The 19,766-nt window shown below is 35.7% G+C and overlaps 1 protein-coding gene across 1 annotated transcript in view; it reads left to right on the top strand.

Moving 5' to 3' along the window:
• LINGO2 (leucine rich repeat and Ig domain containing 2) overlaps window positions 1–19,766 on the top strand; it is a 1,055,580-nt gene that overhangs the window by 298,347 nt on the left and 737,467 nt on the right. The window contains exon 2 of the mRNA XM_027769796.1: window positions 18,475–18,555. The gene's annotated coding sequence lies outside the window, so the exon portion shown is untranslated. The remainder of the gene's footprint in view (window positions 1–18,474; window positions 18,556–19,766) is intronic.

Genomic DNA, 19,766 nt, shown 5'->3' with positions numbered 1-19,766 from the left:
GTGTTCTGGTTGTTTGGCAAGGCAATGCACCCTATAAAAAAAAAAAAAAAAAAAAAAAAAAAAAAAAGTACCTGACAGAATGAATAATGATATAAAGAAAAGTTTCAAGAAAGTAAATTAAAAGCTCCTCAAGATCCCTAAGCAATATCCCATATTAATAAGAACAATGTAAAAAGCCTAAAACATGACCCATAAAAAAAGAATACAGATTTCAGTTATAACTTTTTTTTTTTTTTTGAGAGGTTTTCGCTATGGAGCATGTGCACTCGCCAGAAAGACGGAGAGAGACAGAGAGACAGAAAGCTAGAAATCACTCCCAAGGGGGGGGATGGTCACGCCACGCCACAATCCCTTCTCCTCCGTCCTCCTCCAGAGATCTTGGGCACATGCACTCAGACATGCCTGGTGTGAGTTTAAGCCACTGGGTCAGGGACATGAACCGCAGTTGACTACGTGGGAGTCCAGCAACATAGCCATTACATCAACTGCTTGTCCCTCAGTTATAACTCTTCTATCAATAGATTACCTAGCAAAGATTTGATAAGGGCGTAGATGTATAAGTCAGACCCAGTCCAGGAAGATGGAAGGTTAGGCTTAAAGGTCATTGTAGTTGGGTTCCCTAAGCCCCTTTCCATTTACTTTCAAGTCATAGTGCTGCCATGATTTAAATTACAGATGACTGAGCAGCAGCATCAAAACAGAATGGTATGAATTTGCAGACCCATTTCTCAGAAAGGGTGGCACCTCTCCTTTCTTGGAAAGAATATAGGATTAGAGAGCAGCTATTTCAGGAAATGATTTAATAGACTCTAACCATTATAGTCAAGCATCATCAGCTGTGTCCTCTGAGAAAAAACTAAGTCTCTCAGCCCCCCTTCATCTCTACTTCTTTATCTGTTCAAATATGATTTGAAATCAGAATATTTTATGGGTCTCTAGATTAAAATTACTTTGTGGTTGATTGAATCATAAATTTCACTGGAAATGACTTTTATTTGTCTCCAGTTTACACTCTCCTTTCTGTTCTATATTGTAGATTATTATTTCAAAAATTTTCAGATATTACTTGTTCTAAACTATTATAGTTAAGGAAACAAATTTTGCGAAGATACTCTGAATATATTACAGTACTTTTTCAGAGTTATGACTTTGGCCCAGCTAATGTAGTTATGATTCTTTAAGTATGGTTCATTTGCTCCAACAGTCAGATGTCCATTTTCCTATTGAGGACATTACACCTGTCTCCATATTCTTGTTTCTTTTTTTTTTTTTTTTACCATTTTTTATTTAACATGCTTCTCTATTTGCACTCTGAATAAAGGCTGAGATCATGGTAGTAAAGACTTGATAAGAGATTTTGCTAATTGCGTTTGAATGCCTACCGTGAAGATAACAGTGTGGGGTAGTATTTTTCTGTCTTGTCCCTCTTGCAGAGTAATAAATTAAAAGTAGTTGTCTCTTATTATAACTGTCTGATTACCGACCTTCCATTAACTTTATCAGAATACTTTCTCATGTATATGAAGCAACAGAGTTTTTAATATATGAGTTTTTGCAGGGCACCACCTTTCTTTGTTTGTCTGTAAAGTCATTTTTTATGAGGTATTTTTGCTAAAGGGTGTGTGCACTCATTGGAGAGACAGAAAAAGACAGAGAAATAGAAAGCAAGAAATCACCCTCCCAGGGGGGATGGGCACACCCACAATCCCTTCTCCTCCATTCTTCTTAGGATCCTGGGTACACACATACACATGCCCAGCATGAATTTTAAGTCGTTGGGTCTGAGACTCAAACCATGGTCAACTATGTGAGATTGTAGTGACATAACCATTACACCATCTACTGATCCTTGTCTGTGAAGTCTTAATCCCTTCCCAAATTATTTTTTATTAATAAATGCATAATGAATAGATGGATTATTGAGCAATATTGTTCAATATCTTTTACAGTATAATATTTCTGTCAGAAGAAACTATAATTGATCCACGATTCAAATTGACTCCAGAAACTCATCTCTTAAATAATATACAGTAATAGGGCCAGCAAGTGGTATTGTGGTAAGGTACTAGACTCCCACATGGCTGACCATGGTTCAAGTCCCAGACCCGATGGCTTGAAAAGCACATCAGGAGCATGTGCATGCACACCCAAAATTCCAAGAGGAGAATGGAAGAAACAGGAATGCAGTGTGCCCATCTCCTCAGGAGCATATTTTTCAGTTTCCTTTCCTCTCTGTCTCTTTTCAGCAAGATAAAATTCCCTATGGCAAAAACCTAAAAAATAAAAACTAATAATATCTCTTCTTTGATATTAGAAAAGTAAAGTGAAGGTTAAACACACAGATTGCCAAAATATTGTACAAGTTGTTAGCTGTGAGATATTAAGGAACCTAAATCCTAAAATATTCATGGAACCACAAAATATCCTGGATTGCCAAAGCAATTTTGAGCAAAAAGAACAAAGCTAGAACCATTACACTACCGGACTTTAAAATCTGTTACAGTAATATAACAATCAAAACAGCATGACAGTGTCATAAAACAAATATGTAGACCATAGGAACAGTCATTGAGTCCAAAACTAAACCCATACATTTACAGTCAGTTGATTTTTGACAAAGGTCTCAGGAATACATAAGGGGTAAGAACAGTATCTTCGATAAATAAATGGGGACAATTGAATATCCACATTCAGATGAATAAAATTGGCTCTTTATTTAAAAATAAATAAAATTGGATGGAATATATAAAAATAAATTTAAAAGAGATGAAATACTGAAATGTAAGACTTGAAACAATAAAACTACTAGAAGAAAACATAAGGGAAAATCTCCATGACATTGGTCTGGACAGTGATTATTTGGATATGACACCAAAAGCACAGGCAAAAAAAAAAAAGAAAAGAAAAGAAAATAGGACTTGCTCATAGCACAGTGGCTAAGTGCTATGCATAGTAAGTGAATCCTACATGGCTGAATGTAGCTTAAATCCCAGTCCCAGCAGCCTGAAAAACATGCTGGGCATATTTGTTTGCTTTTCCAAAATTCTGACAGAATGGAAGAAAAGGAATTGTCACATGATCAGGCACTCTTGGGAGGTTCTCTCTCTCTCTCTCTCATAAGTACATGCACTCTCTGGCAGAAATAAATAAAAAGAAAGAAAAGAAACTAGACAAATGGAATTACATCAAACTAAAAAGCTTCTGCATAACTAAGGAAACAATCAACAGTAGAGTGAAAATGCAACCTATGGAATGAGAGAAATGTTTGCAAAACATAGCTGATAAGGGGCTAATATTCAAAAATATGTAAGGAACTCATACAACTCAATAGCATGAAAATGGTAGCTCAATTAAAAAAAAAGACAAAAGATTTGAATAGACTTTTTTCAAAGGAAGATATACATGTGGCTAACCAGTATGTGAAAAAATGCTCATCACTAATTATCAGAGAAATGCAAACTAAAACCATAATGAGATATCACCTCACATCTGCTAGAATGGCTGTTATCAAAAGGATGAAAGATAGCAAGTGTTGGCAAGGATGTAGAGTAAAGGGAACCTTTGTACACTGTCAGTAGAACTGTAAATTAGTGAAGTCATTGCGAAAAATAGTTTGGAGGTTCCTCGAATTAAAAATAAAATTATCATATGGTTCATTAATCATACTACTGAGTGGATATCCAAAAGAATTGAAATCAGTATGTTAAAGAGATGTGTACTCCCATGCTCATTGTAGCATTATTCATATCAACCAACCTATGGAAGTAACCTAAGTTTCTCTCAATGAATGAATAGATAAAGAAAATATGGTATATATGTGCAATGAAAATCTATTCAGCCTTAAAAGGGAAGAAAATTCTGTCATTTGTGACAATGTGAGTGAATCTGGAGATTATACTAGTGAAATAACCCATGGACAGAAAGAAAAATACCAAATGATCTCACTAACATGTGGAATCTAAAAAATGTTGAACTCATAGAAGTAGAGAGTAGAACAGTTTCCAAGATGATGATAGGGGATGAGAGAGGGGAGATGTTAGTCAAGGAATTCAAAATTTCATTTAGATGGGGCTAGTTGATGGCAAGCCTCTGTGATGCTGGTCTCACAGGAGAAGGCTCCATGTTCCTGTCCTTAGTCCTGCCTATACATGCTAGGTGCAACCATACAAGCAATAAGTTGAACTGGCTGATGCTGGTGTTGGATCACAGATGAGAACCTGTTGAAGGTGACTGTCAGTGCGTTTCTCTCTTGATACCACTTTCTGTCTCTCTCTCTCTCATGGAAGAAATGAATGCAAAAGCTAAACAATTTCAATTTTATAGAAGAAGTAAGTTTAAGAGATGTAAGGAACAACAAGATCTAAGGTGCTGGATCCCACATGGCCAGTTGTGTATCCTGGATCTAGTAGCTTGAAAATTACACCCTCTGTTTGGATATGCATGCCGGATATCTTGAGAAGAGAATAGAGGAAAATGGATTGTGTGGCATGGACATCCTCCTTAAGGAGTGATTTTTCCTTTTCCCTCTCTCTCTTTCTCTCTCTCTGTCTCTCTGGTGAGCACACATACCTTTTAACAAAATAAAGAAAAGAAGGAGAGAGAGAGAAAGTAAGCAAGCAAGCATGACATGAATATTCCTACAAAAGCAAAGCAAGGCAACACAAGATGTTTTATAATACACACTGTCTTTTCATACTTTTATCCCTAAATCTATACTTGCAGAGATCACCTTAGAGTGGATTCAGTCTTTGCACTATTTGCACTATAACTGCAGGGCATGTGAAAGCCCTAAACAAAGACATAAGTAATCCACTTCAGGATGATACAGATAGAAGAAACCTGAACATCAATCAGATAAGGCCAGGAGAGGCTTGTTTAGAACCTGCCCTATAAAAGAATGAGCACAGAACAGCTCAGAACTGAGGCATTCTCCAACAGAGACATCAGTTACTTTTCTTTCCTTTCTCAATCCAGAGCCCTTCCCCTTGGGCCAGGGCATATACTTACATGGAAATTTTAAGGGTTATAAACTGCTGATTTGTTATTATTATTTTGTGTGTTTGTGGTAATGGTTTCACGCAAGCATACTTGTCTCCAAATTTATTTGTTGTGTACATTTAACATGGACAACTTCTTATATGTCACTCTTTGTATGTCACACTCATTCAAGTATGTGCTCATAACTGAATAATTTTTTTTGTCAAAGGATTAGGCACCCAAATATTTAATGTTATTTTTCTGTAAAAACCTTATTATTTTTTCTTTTTTTATTATTTAATTTTTTTACTTGATCATTGTGTATGATTACAATATACCAAATGAATTTTCCCATCATGAATATGCTATATATTGGCTGTCAAAGATATTACCATATACATTATCATCAATGAATAATTTTCCATTTTTCTATTCCTTAAATATTTTGCTTCTTTCTTTTTCCCCTTGATTTCCTGCCTTTCGCACTCCCCCATTTCCCACTTTCATCCCACACTGTCTCTAGTATCACCATTGCTCTCCAGTTTTTATACTGTCCAATCTTTCAGTTTCTGCCACAGAGGGCTGATATTTGGGGTGTGTATGTGTGTGTGTGTGTGTGTGTGTGTGTGGTGTGTAAGTGGGGACATGCAATGCCTCTTTCATACTCTGGCTTGTGCCTCTTAGCAATAAATCTTCCGTATTTGTCCACTTTCTATCAAATGCTAAGATCTCATTTTTTTTTAATGGCTGAGTAGTATTTTTAGCATATATGTGCCAAACTTTTTCAATCCATTTGTCTGTTCATGAACATTTGAGTTGGTTCCATGTAGTAGCAATTGTGAATAATGCCACAATAAACATGATTGTGCAAGTGTTTTTCCAACTGAACGTATTCCTATCCTTTGGATACCCAGGAAGGGAATTGTTGGATCATAGGGTAGTTCTATTTGTAGATATTTGAGTAACTTCCATATTGTTCTCCATGGTGGCTGGACTAATTTACATTCACACTGACAGTGTAGGAGAGTTCCCTTTTCTCAACAACCTTGGCAACAGTTATTCTTTATTTTTTGAATCAGGAGAGTTCCCTTTTCTCAACAGCCTTGGCAACAGTTATTCTTTATTTTTTGAATATTATCCATTCTGACTGGGGTTAGGCGATATCTCATGGTGATTTTAATTTTCATCTCCCTAGGTGATGTCAAGCACTTTTTTTTGGCTATTCATATGTCTTTTGTAGAGAGTTGTTTGTTTATTTATTTATTTATTTTTGAGGATTAGAGTAGCAATAGTTTAATGAGAACCATTAGCAGGACATCCTCATTGATCCTGTGTTAGAATATAACAATTTTAGGACCAGTAGATAGTGTAATTTTTACGTCGCTGAACTCCTATGTGGTTGAGCACAATTTGAGTCCCAGACCCAACAGCTTAAAATTCATGCTGGGCATGTGTGTGTATACATGCCCAAAATCCCAGGAGGAGAAAGAATTGTGGCATGGCCAACACCCCTGACAGCTGACTTCTCACTTTCTGTCACTCTGTCTCTCACTGCCTCTTCGGTGAGCTCAAAAGCCCTGTAACAAAAAAATAAATAAATAAAAATAAAAATAAATAAATAAAATAAATAAGGAAGATAACAATTTTAATACAGTAATTCAAGGCAATCAGAAGCAAAGTTAGATGAGTTATGATGTGGAAAGCTCAAGGTTAAGACTTTTTTGGAGCAAAGTCTGGCACAAAGAAACTATGTTCCAGCTGAAATAATGGTGCAGACTTTTTTGAATATGGAAATTTTACATCAGAATTATTTTCAGAGTGTCATCACAGTTTTTGTGCTCACTAATGACCAAATACACTAGTATTGAAAGGAAATGAGGTAAGTTGTGCCAAGCAGATTTTTTTAGGAATTTGCAGTCATTTCTCAAATATCTTTGTATTGAGAGGAACCGGGAGGTGGCATAGAGGTTAAAGCGCTGGACTCCCACATGACTGACTGTGGTTTGAATCCCAGACCTGGAGGCTTGTCTTCTCACTTTCCCTCTCTCTCACTCTGTCCTTCTCTAGTCAAATTAAATAAATAAATAAATTAATTAATTAATTAATAAAGTAATTATAAAAAAATTCTTTGAATTGAGAAACAGTTGAATGGGTACAAACTGAGGTTTTCTTCAGATCTGAATTGTAATATAATACATGAATGTATGGACATCATAAACCACCTACCCCAAAAAAGGCTCATCCCTGTTTTTTGTCTTCTAAAACATTATTTCTTCTATGCATTAACAGGTTTATGCATTTATCCAAATAATTTATTAAACATGTTTATTGAGCTTTTTCTAAGCAAATAATTGTTAGAAGAATCAAATTTGTGATCATAGCAATGTAGTCAGAGTTCCTGTACATGTTTATTTTGCACATTTATGAGGAAGACAAAAATATATTCACATAATTACTCAGGTACATATAATCTCCCTGAATAATGATAGTTTGCATTTATTGGGTGCTTGATGTACAAGGCACTGTTCTTTGTGCTTGCTTGTATTAACTCACTTCCTCACAACCATCCTGTTTTTATTATGCATAAGGAAAGTGGAGCATGACAAGGATAAATAGCTTTCTCAATGCCATGCAGTCTAGCGCAGTCTAGCAAGTGGTGCATTCAGGATCCGAACTTGGTAAGCCTATATACAAATCTTGTTCCAAACCAGTATATTATTCTGAGAAATGACAAGAGAGGAAAAATTCAGGAAGTCACAATAAAATATCAAATGGGACTCTCATTAGAAAAAGGCATACATTTGGAAGTACTAACAGCATTTAAATTAAAACCTAAGGAGAGAAGAAAATGACTAGACAAAGAGTGGGAGAGGATTGCTCTAACAGTAGCAAAGTTCCCTCTGTATTTCCAGCCTCAAATAGAATGAGATTTTGACATAAATAGAGCCTGGTAAGTAAGGGAGGGCAGGTCAGAGGTTGGGGCTGGAGAGGTCGACTGTTTTTCTTTATTTAAGAAAGGTCATGTGACTGTGACCAGGTCAGGCTGGGCCTTTTAGGTTGAGGATTGGAAAAGAAAGAAAAAAAAAATCTTCAAATGCAAGGGGAAATCATTTATGGAGAGACATGATTCAATTTATATTTTAAATAATTCTGGCTGAAAAATAGAGAGTGAATTGGAAGAGCAAGAGCAGAAGACCATGACAATAATCCAGAAGAAAAGGAACAGTTTGGCAGTGTACATGAAAATATGTAGATAGATTCAGTTTGTATGTGGGGAGGTGAGAGAGAAAGAACTCAGGACAATCCAGGGTATTGGCTTCCAGGTCTGGATTTCTAGTTTATATCTCTGCCTGACGTTACCACCATTAGAATTACAATACTGAGTTATGATACTTTCTCTCAAAAGCCTATGTTGAATTGTGCTTATATTAAATGGAATTACCGTGGATATTTTTCATTAGAGAAGTTCATTAAGTGACTCTAGCACAGGGCAACTTTAATGAATATGAATATAGGCAGTTGCAAATAGAATACAGGTGACTAGGGCTCAAGAGACTACATGAAAATATTAAATGGTGTAGTTGAGGGAAAGGAATAGGAGGTGTGAGTCTAATGAAAATGTGTACTGAATATAGACTAGTCTCTTCATTTAGCAGGGTTGAAACGTGCACTTTTAGCCAAGATCCACAGAAAAACCAATGCGTATTTTCTTTTTTATCAATTCATTCATATAAAATATTTTTTCAATACAGCACTTAGAACAATGACTAGTAACTTGAAAGTATTATGTGAATATTATTATTATTATTATAGTTTGCCAGAGGGGGTGTGTGTATTGTCCAGAGAGTGCAAAAGTGGGAATGCAATCCATAGGGGATATGGCCACACTGAATTCCCTTCTCCTCCATTCTCTTCTTGGGATTTAGGGCACACACACACGTCCCTGGCATGTTTTCCAAGCCAAGTTCAAGATACGAACCATGAAGCTGACCATATGTTATCTAGCCACCTTAACCACGATACCACCAGCTGGATCTATTATTGTTATTTTAATGTATTCAAGGCACAAAAAAGTGTGTGTGTGTTGGGAGGAGTGTGATGTGTGATTTCAAAGCGATAGATTTTATAAAGATACATTTTAAGACCAAAGAAAGTATGTGTTCTGCTTGCAAAATTTTCCATTTGTAGTGGAATTTCAACTTTTTTTTTAAGTTTAAACACAATGAAAAGTTTAAACTTGATTGACCTAATAAAAAGATAATGGTGTATTGCTTTCACTCTTGGGTTTTGAACGATTAAAGCAAATAAAAATGCTGATATTCCTATTGTGTACATCTCTAAAAAAGTCAAGAACAAAAGGAAACGTAACCTACCAAAGCAATCCAAAGTGAAGTCCTCCTCATTCTATTGGGAGTCACCAAACAAAGCAGTTTAGAACCAGGTAACTTAAAATAAAGAAGAATCAAAAATGCATTCTTTTATTATTGCTTTTCACTATTGAAGAACAGGAAATGTGCATTTCATACTAAAATAGAATATACTGTGCTAAAAGTGTTAGATTCTTCTTTGGTATGGTTTAAAGAAATGTGTTCTAAGTGAAATCCATAGAGAGATTCAGTCAAGTAGTACTGTCTTTATGGTTTTAAAATTTTTTAACATTGAAAGTGTTTGTTTTTAATATTAAAAAGTTCTATAATGAAAGGGTCAAAATACCTCAGTGAGTACATTTTCCCTGTCTTTAACTTCTCTCTATTGTCCCAGAAAATAATATAGGTAATTTGCTACTTTAAAATTATAAACTATGTAATTTAATTCTTAGTATTACATGTTTTGTGATATTAGAATTAAAATCCAGTGAATGATACATTTCATTTTTTTTTCTATTCTATACTTACAGAAAAAATAATGTTGAATAAATGTTTCCATAAAATATAATTTCTATGATGTCAACTTGTTAGAAATGTCCATTAAACCAGTTAGTATTTTGTGCAAAAATATGTCACTTAAAATGTTGAAAATTTTATTTTTATAAATTGTCTAATATAAGACTAAACTTTGATATTACTTGAAAACATACTCTGGAATTGCCATTTAATAACAATTCTTTAAAAAAAAAAACAACAGCCCAAACAATAAGCAAAAAGAACGGGAAGACTTTTGTTCAGGGCTATGCTTTTATTTAACAACCATGAAATGTTGATAATAAGACACTTAAATCATCCAGCTCTGGTCAGCTGCACTAATTACAAGTTCTCAAGTTTTACGAAGCACCATTGTATTCAGTTTATCACTTGTTCTCACTAGTTCCATGACCAAAGCAATCCACTCTTGATACTTTAGAGGCATTTTAAAATAATGAAAACATCAATAACCTTGAAAAAAAATTATATCACTTTCTTTTTCTTTTTCTTAAATTTATTTTAGGGCATATGTGCTCACAAAAAAAATAATAAATAATAAAAAAGAGAGGAAGAGGAATCATTCCCCCACGGGGATTACCACATCATAATACCTTTTTCTTCATTTTTCTCTCAGTACTTTAGGCACAGCCACAAAACTGCCCTGTGTATTTTTCCTTCTTTCTTTTTTCTTTTTTCTTTTTAGAGATTTTTTTGCTCAAGGGCATGTGTGCCTGCTGAAGAGACAGAGAAAGATAGAGAGACATAAAATGAGAAATTACTGCCCTTCCCCCACACCCGGGGTGGATAGCCACACTGCAATCCCTTCTCCTCCATTCTTCCCTGGAGATCTTGGGCATGCATGTGCATACACACTGTGTGAGTTTAAAGTGCTGGACCCAGGACTTGAACTGCAATCAAACACATGTGAGTCTAGCACCTTAATCAGTACACCACCTGCTAGCCCCACCCAGCATATTTTTCAAGCCATGCATCTGGGAGCCAAACCGTACAGTTAGCCATGTGGGGTTCAGTTGCCATAACCACTGGCCCCTGTATCATTTTCTAAGCTACTTTTCTTTGTAAAGTTGGTTGGCACTATGATACTACCTATCTCACATGATTTATTTTATGATGAATAAATTAATGTTTTAAAGCACCAGGAATCATATGTAGGCATGTAGGAGACATGTTATTTTGTTTCTTCTTGCTATTCTATAACTAAAAGAGAAAATAGTAATAATATAGATGCAGATGCCATGTAACAATTTAGAGCATTTGGTCTTTTCAGTATATGAGAGGCCCTCCGTCCCTAAAGTAGAGTAGACCATTTCTTTAGCCTAAATCTAAACTCTGAAATGTTGGTGGAACTCCAAGTGGATGTTCATAGATGATGCTGTGTAATGCCTTACGGGATCACCCGAGAAATTTATTGCTCAGAACATTTTACCATGATAAGGCCTACAGATTCATTTTCTCTGTGTTAATACCCTAGATTATGCTACACTGAGTATTAATAATGGTGAATAAAATATTTCAATAAATGAGGGAATTACTTTGCTTTTGGGAGAAGATGCTATATATTATATACCTGAAAGTTTCTTCTTCCTTTTCCCTCATCTTGAAATAAAGTATGGGAATTGCTACAAAATATGGAGGACAGAGGCAGAAAAGAATGGTTAACATGTCTAATCTTTCATGTAATGCGGAGGTTTTCAAGCTTTATCTAATATACTTATATAGGTAAAGACATAAATTAATATCTATGCCTAGAAATACTAAGAATGTAGGTAGGTATTATTCAAGTATTATTAATACTTCAGGAAGAATGCCATCATAAACCTAAATGATATATTTATTCCAGTTTGAATTAATTTAAGGCACTGGGGTTGGTTTTTTTTTTTTTTTGTTTGTTTGTTTTTTTTTGCCATAGGGCAAGTATGCTCCCCAGGGAGAGACAGTGAGAAGGAAAGTTTAAAAATCCTTCCCTGATGGGGGATGACCATGCCACAATCCCTTCTCTCCTGCTCTTCTCCTGCAATTCTGGGCATGCATGCAAACGTCCAGTGTAACCTTCAAGTCACCAGGTCTAGACTCTATGGAGAGCCATGTGACAGTCCAGCGCCTCAACCACCGTATCATCTTTTGGTTCCACAGCATTGTTCATTCTTAGAGATTATGCATTGTGTAAGAGGACAAACCAAATAACAGTATTTTATAAATTGCATTTGCATATATCTGCCATTGTAGTTAGATTTGCTTTTGTTTGAATGGAGACTTAGCCCTGGTTGTAGTATAGAAATAAGAATCCCCTTAAAGTTAGTGCTATGCATGTTCATTGATGTGCTTTAACATTGTTTTCTCTCCACTAATATTATTATGGTCATGACTATAAGATTGGCTGTCAGTTTTTTTATTAGATATACTACCTACTTCAGGTATGAATTTATTGACTATCCTAAGCATGTGGGCAGATTTTTATTTTATACATGGCTTGAAGCCATCTTCTGTCTACTAAATGATTGCACATAGAATTGATCGCCCTTTCTTTTGTATTCTCAACATTCTCACCTTAAATTTTGTGGCTTAATCTAAATGTTGTAGGTATAGTTCTTCACATTCTTTTTTCTGAGTTTAGCCCCATGTCAGTTGAGCCATATCTATCAATTACCATGAAACTTTAAAAAATATATATTTTCCTTCTCTCCTCTAAATAATATTGATTCTACTGCCAATATTGTTTTCTGGAGTTTCTCTAAATCATTTAGGTCAAAAGGATCAAATTAATCACATGATCTGGGGCTATATCTGGGCATAATTTCTCAGCTTATTTGCACTATTTAATATAAAAAATGATGCCTCATCATTGTAACTTTAGACTTGCTCTTTTAAGAGATTTTCGCTATAAGGAACATGTGCTTGCCGAAGAGAAGAGAGACAGAGAGACAGAAAGCAAGAAATCACCTTCCAGAAAGCTAGAAATCACCTTCCAAGGGATTGGCCATGCCATAATCCCTTCTTCTCCATTTACTTCTAGAGAGCTTGGGCATGCACACACACACACCCAGCATGACTTTGAAGCCACCAGGTTCAGGATGCCAACTGTGATTAACTACATGGGAGTCCAGCAACTTAGCCATTACACCATCTGTTCGTCCCTAGACTTCCTTTTTAGCAACAACTCACCAGTTATTTCCTCTAATCATTCATTATTAACCCAGTAAGTCCTGAAAAAAAATTTTTTAGACATATGAAATACTATTTTTTTGTGCTATTCACAGCTAATTCTAGCTCACTGCTACAGACTATATACAGAGCATAACCGTTTTACCTTTGAATTGTATTATCTAATGATTAGAAGGACATAACTAATCATGGAAGATTTAATGATCTGACCATTTTAATACAGTGATGAAACAATGAATTATAGTTGGAAGGAAAAAATGTAACAACCTACACACTGCACAGGTTTGCACAATCCTATTGCCCAGATTGATGCTGGAAAGTTACAGTAATTCTCACATCCAGACCTCGTCCTCCTCCCAAGTCACCCATGGCACCTGGTCTCATGTTCAGCTACCACTTGAGAAGTGGGAGTCCATACCTGCTATATTGTGGGGAAATGGCTGATAATAAAGTCTTTGTAGATGAGTTAAACATTAGGTTTTCTCCTGTTGAGGGGCAGCTAATATTTATACTAGTTCACAAACACATCTGACTTAGAAGCCAAATTATTTTTTTGAAAAAAGATATATAGTAGTCCCCTCTATTTGTGGGAGATATAGTCCAAATCCGTGGTAAATGCCTGAAACCACACACAGGACTAAACCCTATGTATATATACTATGTTTATAACATGGACATAGTAAAAGATTAACAAACAATAACTAGAAATAAAATAGAATAACTGTAACTATTTTAACAGAAGTTATGTAAATGTGGTTTCTCTTTCTCAAATATTGTCCTGTCCTGTACTCACTCATTTTTGGACCACAGATAAGTGTAACGAGTGAAAACAAAATAGTAGATGAGGAAGGGCTATTGTATAGGTTTCCAGGCCTCGATCTGCTTCGCCTGTGCTGTGTAATACACACTACTAAAAAGCCCAGAACTTACAGTTATTTCTTGCTCACAGGAGTGACTTTATGGCCCAGCAGGGAAGATGGTATATTTTGAATGGCCATGTCTCTCCAAAATTCACATATTCAAACCTAATTGCAGAGGTGATAGTATTAGAAGATGAGGCTTTTGGGAGGTGATGTGATCAGAACCTTCTCAAATGTGACTGGTGCCCCTATGTCTAGACCCCACAGAACTAGCTACTCCCTTCCTTCATACTAGGATCTACTTAGATAATTATGTTCCTTTAACTCTTCCTCAAGAATACATTCTAGAGAACCAGCAGTTAGTGTAATGGCTATGTCACTGGACTCCCACGTGGTCGACTGTGGTTCACGTCCCGGACCCGGTGGCTTAAAACTCAACGCTAGGTGCGTGTGCGTGTGTGCGTGCCCAAGATCCTGAGAGGAGAATGGAGGAGAAGGGATTGTGGCGTGACCATCCCCCCTGGGGGGTGATTTCTCGCTTTCTGTCTCTATGTCTCTCTCTGTCTGTCTGGCAAGTGCATGCGCCCAATAGTGAAAAACCTCTCAAAAAAAAAAAAAAAAGTAAAAAGAAAACATTCTACAAATACATATAATTTTATCAACATATTCTTCCTTCCATCTTCTTTTTCCACTAACTTATCTGTTGCAAACTTTTGTGTGTTTAAACAGTCTCTTTTCAACCCCTTTTATGCAGCTCCTGCTGCTTTTCTTTCTTTCTTTTCAATTGGCCAGAGTATGTGTGCTTTCACTGGAGAATGATAAAGAGAAAAGGTGAAAGCACTTCACCTTCCATGGGGGAATGGTTACGCCACAATCTCTTCTCCTGTGTCACTCCTTCCTTTTGGGATTTTGGGTATGCACACCCCACATGTCCATTGCTTCTTTTGCATTTGTACTATTTGCTTTACTAACATAGCTCATTTTTCAGCCCTTCATATGACATTGAGTCTTTATTAAAATGGTATTTTTCCAAAAATTTAAGAAATTCCAGATTAGAATTAGAGATACAATATACATTCCTTCTTCCTAAATATGTCATATCTATAATCTTTAAATGTGATCATAAACAAAAGATATTGTAAGGTTCCAGGATCATTTCCCATATACACAATGGAATGCTAAAATGCAAGTTTTGAACAGCTAGTTAATGGATTTTAATAACTTTTATATTCTATATACATTTATAAATTTTCGATTAACATTTTGTACTTTCAAAAACATTTTTTAACATTTTTTTTTTGTTATAGGCCGTATGGGCACGCCAGACAGAGACAGATAGAAATAGAAGGAAAGTGAGAAATCACCACCCCAGGGGGACAGCCATGCCACAATCCCTTCTCCTATAAAAATTTTGGGCACTCACAGACATGAACCCAGCATTTTTTTCTCAAACTTCTATGTCCAGGACTCAAACTGTAAAGTCAGTCAGGTGGGATCTAACCACCTCAACCACTAAGCAAGTTAAAAACTATAGTAGATGGGGCTGGCAGGAGGCGTGGTACTTAATGGTGCTGGATTCCCACATGAGTGACTGTAGTTCAAGTCCCAGACCTGGTGGCTTGCTTTCTTTCTTTCCGTTCCTCTCTCTCTGTCCCTCTGTCAAATTTAAATAAATAAATAAATGTTTTTTTTTTTTTATGAAAAACTATAGAATTTAAAACATAATTAGTTGAGAGTTAAGGGAGAAAAGAAGCAAAATATTTAAGAGACACAAAAATGGAAAATTTATCTGCTGATGATAACATGTATTATAATACCTTTAACTGGACTAATATGTAGTGTATTTATCCTGGGAAAATTCATTTTACAAGCTGTAATGATATGCAATGGTAGAATGTATAAAAGAATTTTTTTTAAAAAAAATCAGGAAATGTAACTAGTTAGAAATAGTAATTTTTTTTTTAAATCAGGAAATGTAACTAGTTAGAAATAGTACTTTTTTTTTTTTTTAATGGAACATGCAACTTCCAACTTAAGATTTTTTTTTTTCAGACAGGGTCTCATAATGTCATGGTCCTTCTGCCTCTGGCTTCTGATTGTTGTAGCTCTAGGTGTGTACTACTACACCCAGCTTTTAGAGTGAGCCAGGAGCTGAAGTTAGGCCTCCCACATGGCCTCAGTAGTAGTGTCAACTATCACACATTACTGCAGCTGGGCCCACTTTAGGATCTTTGTGCTAAAATATATAATATGTAAGAGTATGGCATATATCTGCAAAATGTGACACTGTACATACTTTACTGACTGAATCAGAGAAATGTATGAAGACACTTATCACAGCACTTGCCTCAGTGAGCTTTCAAAAAAGGTTTGGAGAGGCCAGCAGATAGATGGCTTAGTGTTACATTGCTGGTCTCCAACATGACTGACCCAAGGTTGAGTCCTGGGCCTGGTGGACTGAAACTCGCATCATGTGCATCTGCATGTGTGCCCCAAGTTCCCAGGAGAAGAATGGAAGAGAAGGGATTGAGTTGTTGCCATCCCCTCTGGGGGGTGATTTCTCACTTTCCCTCTCACTGTCTCTGTCTCTCTCTCTCTCTCTCCCCATCAAGTGCCTCTTTTTTTGCCCTATGGCAAAAACCTCTACAATAAAAATAAATAAATAATAAAGTTGCGATCAGCAGATACTGTAGTGGTTACCTCACTGTACTTCCACATGGCCAACCTCGGTTTGAGTCCCAGACCCAATGGCTTGAAACCCAAGCTGGCATGTGTGCATGTGTACCCAAGATCCTGGAGGAGAATGGAAAAGAAGGGATTGCTGCATGTCCATCTACCCTGGGGGTTGATTTCTCGCTTTTCATCTCACTGTGTCTGTCTCGCTCTCTTCCAGCAAATGTGTCTGTCTTGCTATCTCGCTTTCTTCCAGTGAGTGCATGTTCCCTAAAGGGGGGGAGTCATTTTTAAAAAAAAGGTTTGTAGTTGTTTGCAATAGATTTATAAGTCATTAAATGAGGACAAGGAGAAAAACATGTGAATGACCAGGCATTGAAGAAATTCTTGTATTCTCAGGAAAGCAGGGTAGTTCTTCAGCCTACTTAGAAATTCATAAAGTACTATGCAACTATTCCTGGTCATCTGCCTTTTCTGCCTCACGTTCCACTGTTCAAAACTTTCTAATACTCCCTATATTGCTAAAAGTGGTTGATGCTCTTTCAAAATCTACTTACTTCTAATGTAAAGTAACTTTTAGGATCTTTCTAGACTCTAAAGTGATATGTTATTCATTATACAGAATGTACTGGGCTAGAAAGCTCTTTTCTTCCATGTGCATTATAAAATCCAATAGCAGACTAGAGACAAAGCACATAATAGGAAGATATATGTTTAGTTACTGATAGCTGCTTTTACAAACATTGGTAATATAATTTGTATGAATCCAGCACCTAAATTTTGGCCTCATATGTTCCCTTCAGATGTTTATTTATTTCTGTCCTAATCTGCTATGTGTGTACAATTATATTTCCCAGTCAAAAAGTACCATTTTCCTACTATTTCTTTTTTTCATACCTTAACTTTCTTTGGCACTTAATGGATTAGAAATGTGTACAAAGAGGGGAGGATGGACAGATGTCTACAGTGTTGATTCATTGAGACTTGTACCTAAATTTAACACTGCATGTGTGAGTCTTGAAATGATGGGATATAGAAGAAGAATATAATGCAGTTCTCAACCTTCCTAAATAGTATGTTTGGGTTCAGGGAATCTAAAGAAGTGACAAAGGCAGCAAAAAAATACTCATATATCTTGTCTATTATTTTATTTCTGCTTTTAGCAAATTGATGGGAAAATATACCTTTTTTAAGGAAAAGTTCACAGATTGATCAAGTTTATTATGGAATCATTTTACTGTATATATAACAGATAATTGTATTATTTATCTATGTCTCATAAGTTTTCTGGAAAAAGATTCATAAAAGTGAGAAATGATAGTGATTCATTTGATAAGTTGATGCCTACAGTGTTGCATATCAGTGATATTTACTATCATTGTGTGTCATTGTATGTCATACAATGATTTTCCCCAAGGAAATAATGGTGTATAAAGTAATACTACTTGCTAAACTCTAGTTAAAGTAGTCGATGGTAAAGACTGAATAAGGAACCAAAATGTCTACTTCTTATCTCAGTGTTATAAGTAGAAAAAGGTTTTTGTGGTGATGTATATATAATAATAAAACATTCCAATTACAAATTATTTCGTTTTCATAGTACACAGACTTTCCCAGTAAAATAACATGCAATTGAGTTGTTTGATGTTTTGTTGTGCTTCATAATCTGAAGTCTATTTAATCCCTTGGAAGTCCCAGACAGACATAATTTTCTTTGCTGTATTGTACATTTCACAAAAGCTATGATAATAGCAATATATAAGGAGGTACTTTTTAAATGGCAGTATAGAGTGATAATAAAATTGCGTAGTTAATCACCATCATTTTGCCAAGACATATATTGCTCTGAACATTCTCTTTCACTTTCTTGTTATTCACAGAAATTGAAGAATGCCACTGGAAAGCTACATCATGAGCGGCTTGGGCTTCTAAAGTGTCCAGTGGATTTTTAATCAGATGAGGTAAATACTGAGCTTATTTTATTTGTATATCAGGATGGAATGAAGTACCATTTTATGCCTTAACATTTATCATCTTTAGACCAAGATGACAGGTGATTTTCTTTTCTTTAATCTTATATTTAATTAAATATTTCTTCTAGTTTGCGAACCCCAAAGTGATTGGGAAAAATTATTGGCATATTGAAAATCCACTGCCAGACTTATATATACATACTTTTCTCTGCATTATATATGTGAAAAGTAATATGTGATTACTTCCAGACAATCTGTTTCTTAAAGTCATTTTGGTCCTTTCCAACTTCGTCTCAGCATGTTCAAATGTTATACATAAAGTATGATGGCTACAAATTATTTTTATTAATACTAATAACATAGGCAGTGGTAAGGAGGATATTACTATACATTTAAAGGGAAAGCTAAGTTACTTCTGGGGCTTTTTTGCCCCGTAAATTCTAGCCATAATTCATTGTCTTATATGTGTGTGATGTGTTAGCTTTGTCTTCCTTGAGAAGTCTTCATAGCTTTTTACCTTTTCTTTCTTGGCTAGTGGTTATTTACAAAGCACGACAACAGATTTTTTTTTTTTATCATCATCATCATTATTATTATTATAGTTGTTGTTGAATTGAATGAGAGATTTGTAAGTGCTGCTTTCTTTTCGCCACCTAAAATTACAAAGAAAGGGATTAGAAACCCAGGGATTTCCAAAAAAGATGCAGCACGGCCAGAAACTAAGTTTCTAATTTAATTCAGCTAATGGGAGACATGCGACTGCGTCACTTATGCCCTCAGAAAGACCAAGAAACTGAGCAATCACATGAAATCTTATTATTAAAGAGGTAGGTGTTCTAGGAAGGAATATGCCAGCTTCCAGCCTGCTTCACAAGTTTCAGACAAAAATGATAGTGATGAAGGGATGACTTGTTCATAAGTGGTCTACCCAGTGGTCTACCCTACACCAGTCGAGGATGACCCTGTAGGGTCCATAGGAAATGGACAAAATTCATGTCCACAAATACAGATTTAAATGAAAAAGGAGATACTGCACTTTTAGGAGGAATGACAGAAAACTTAAACAGGTACAAAATAAGTAAATTGATCACACTTCAAAAAAAGCACCATTGATAAAGTTTAAAGTATGCACTGTACAATGAGGCTCAGATTTTACAAGGGTATCCATTATGTTAACTTAGATGAGATAATAGGGAAAG

The sequence above is a fragment of the Tupaia chinensis genome, unplaced genomic scaffold, assembly GCF_000334495.1.
Source record: "Tupaia chinensis unplaced genomic scaffold, TupChi_1.0 Scaffold000093_1, whole genome shotgun sequence".
Taxonomy (NCBI): domain Eukaryota; kingdom Metazoa; phylum Chordata; class Mammalia; order Scandentia; family Tupaiidae; genus Tupaia; species Tupaia belangeri.
This window is presented reverse-complemented; position numbering and strand designations above follow the sequence as displayed.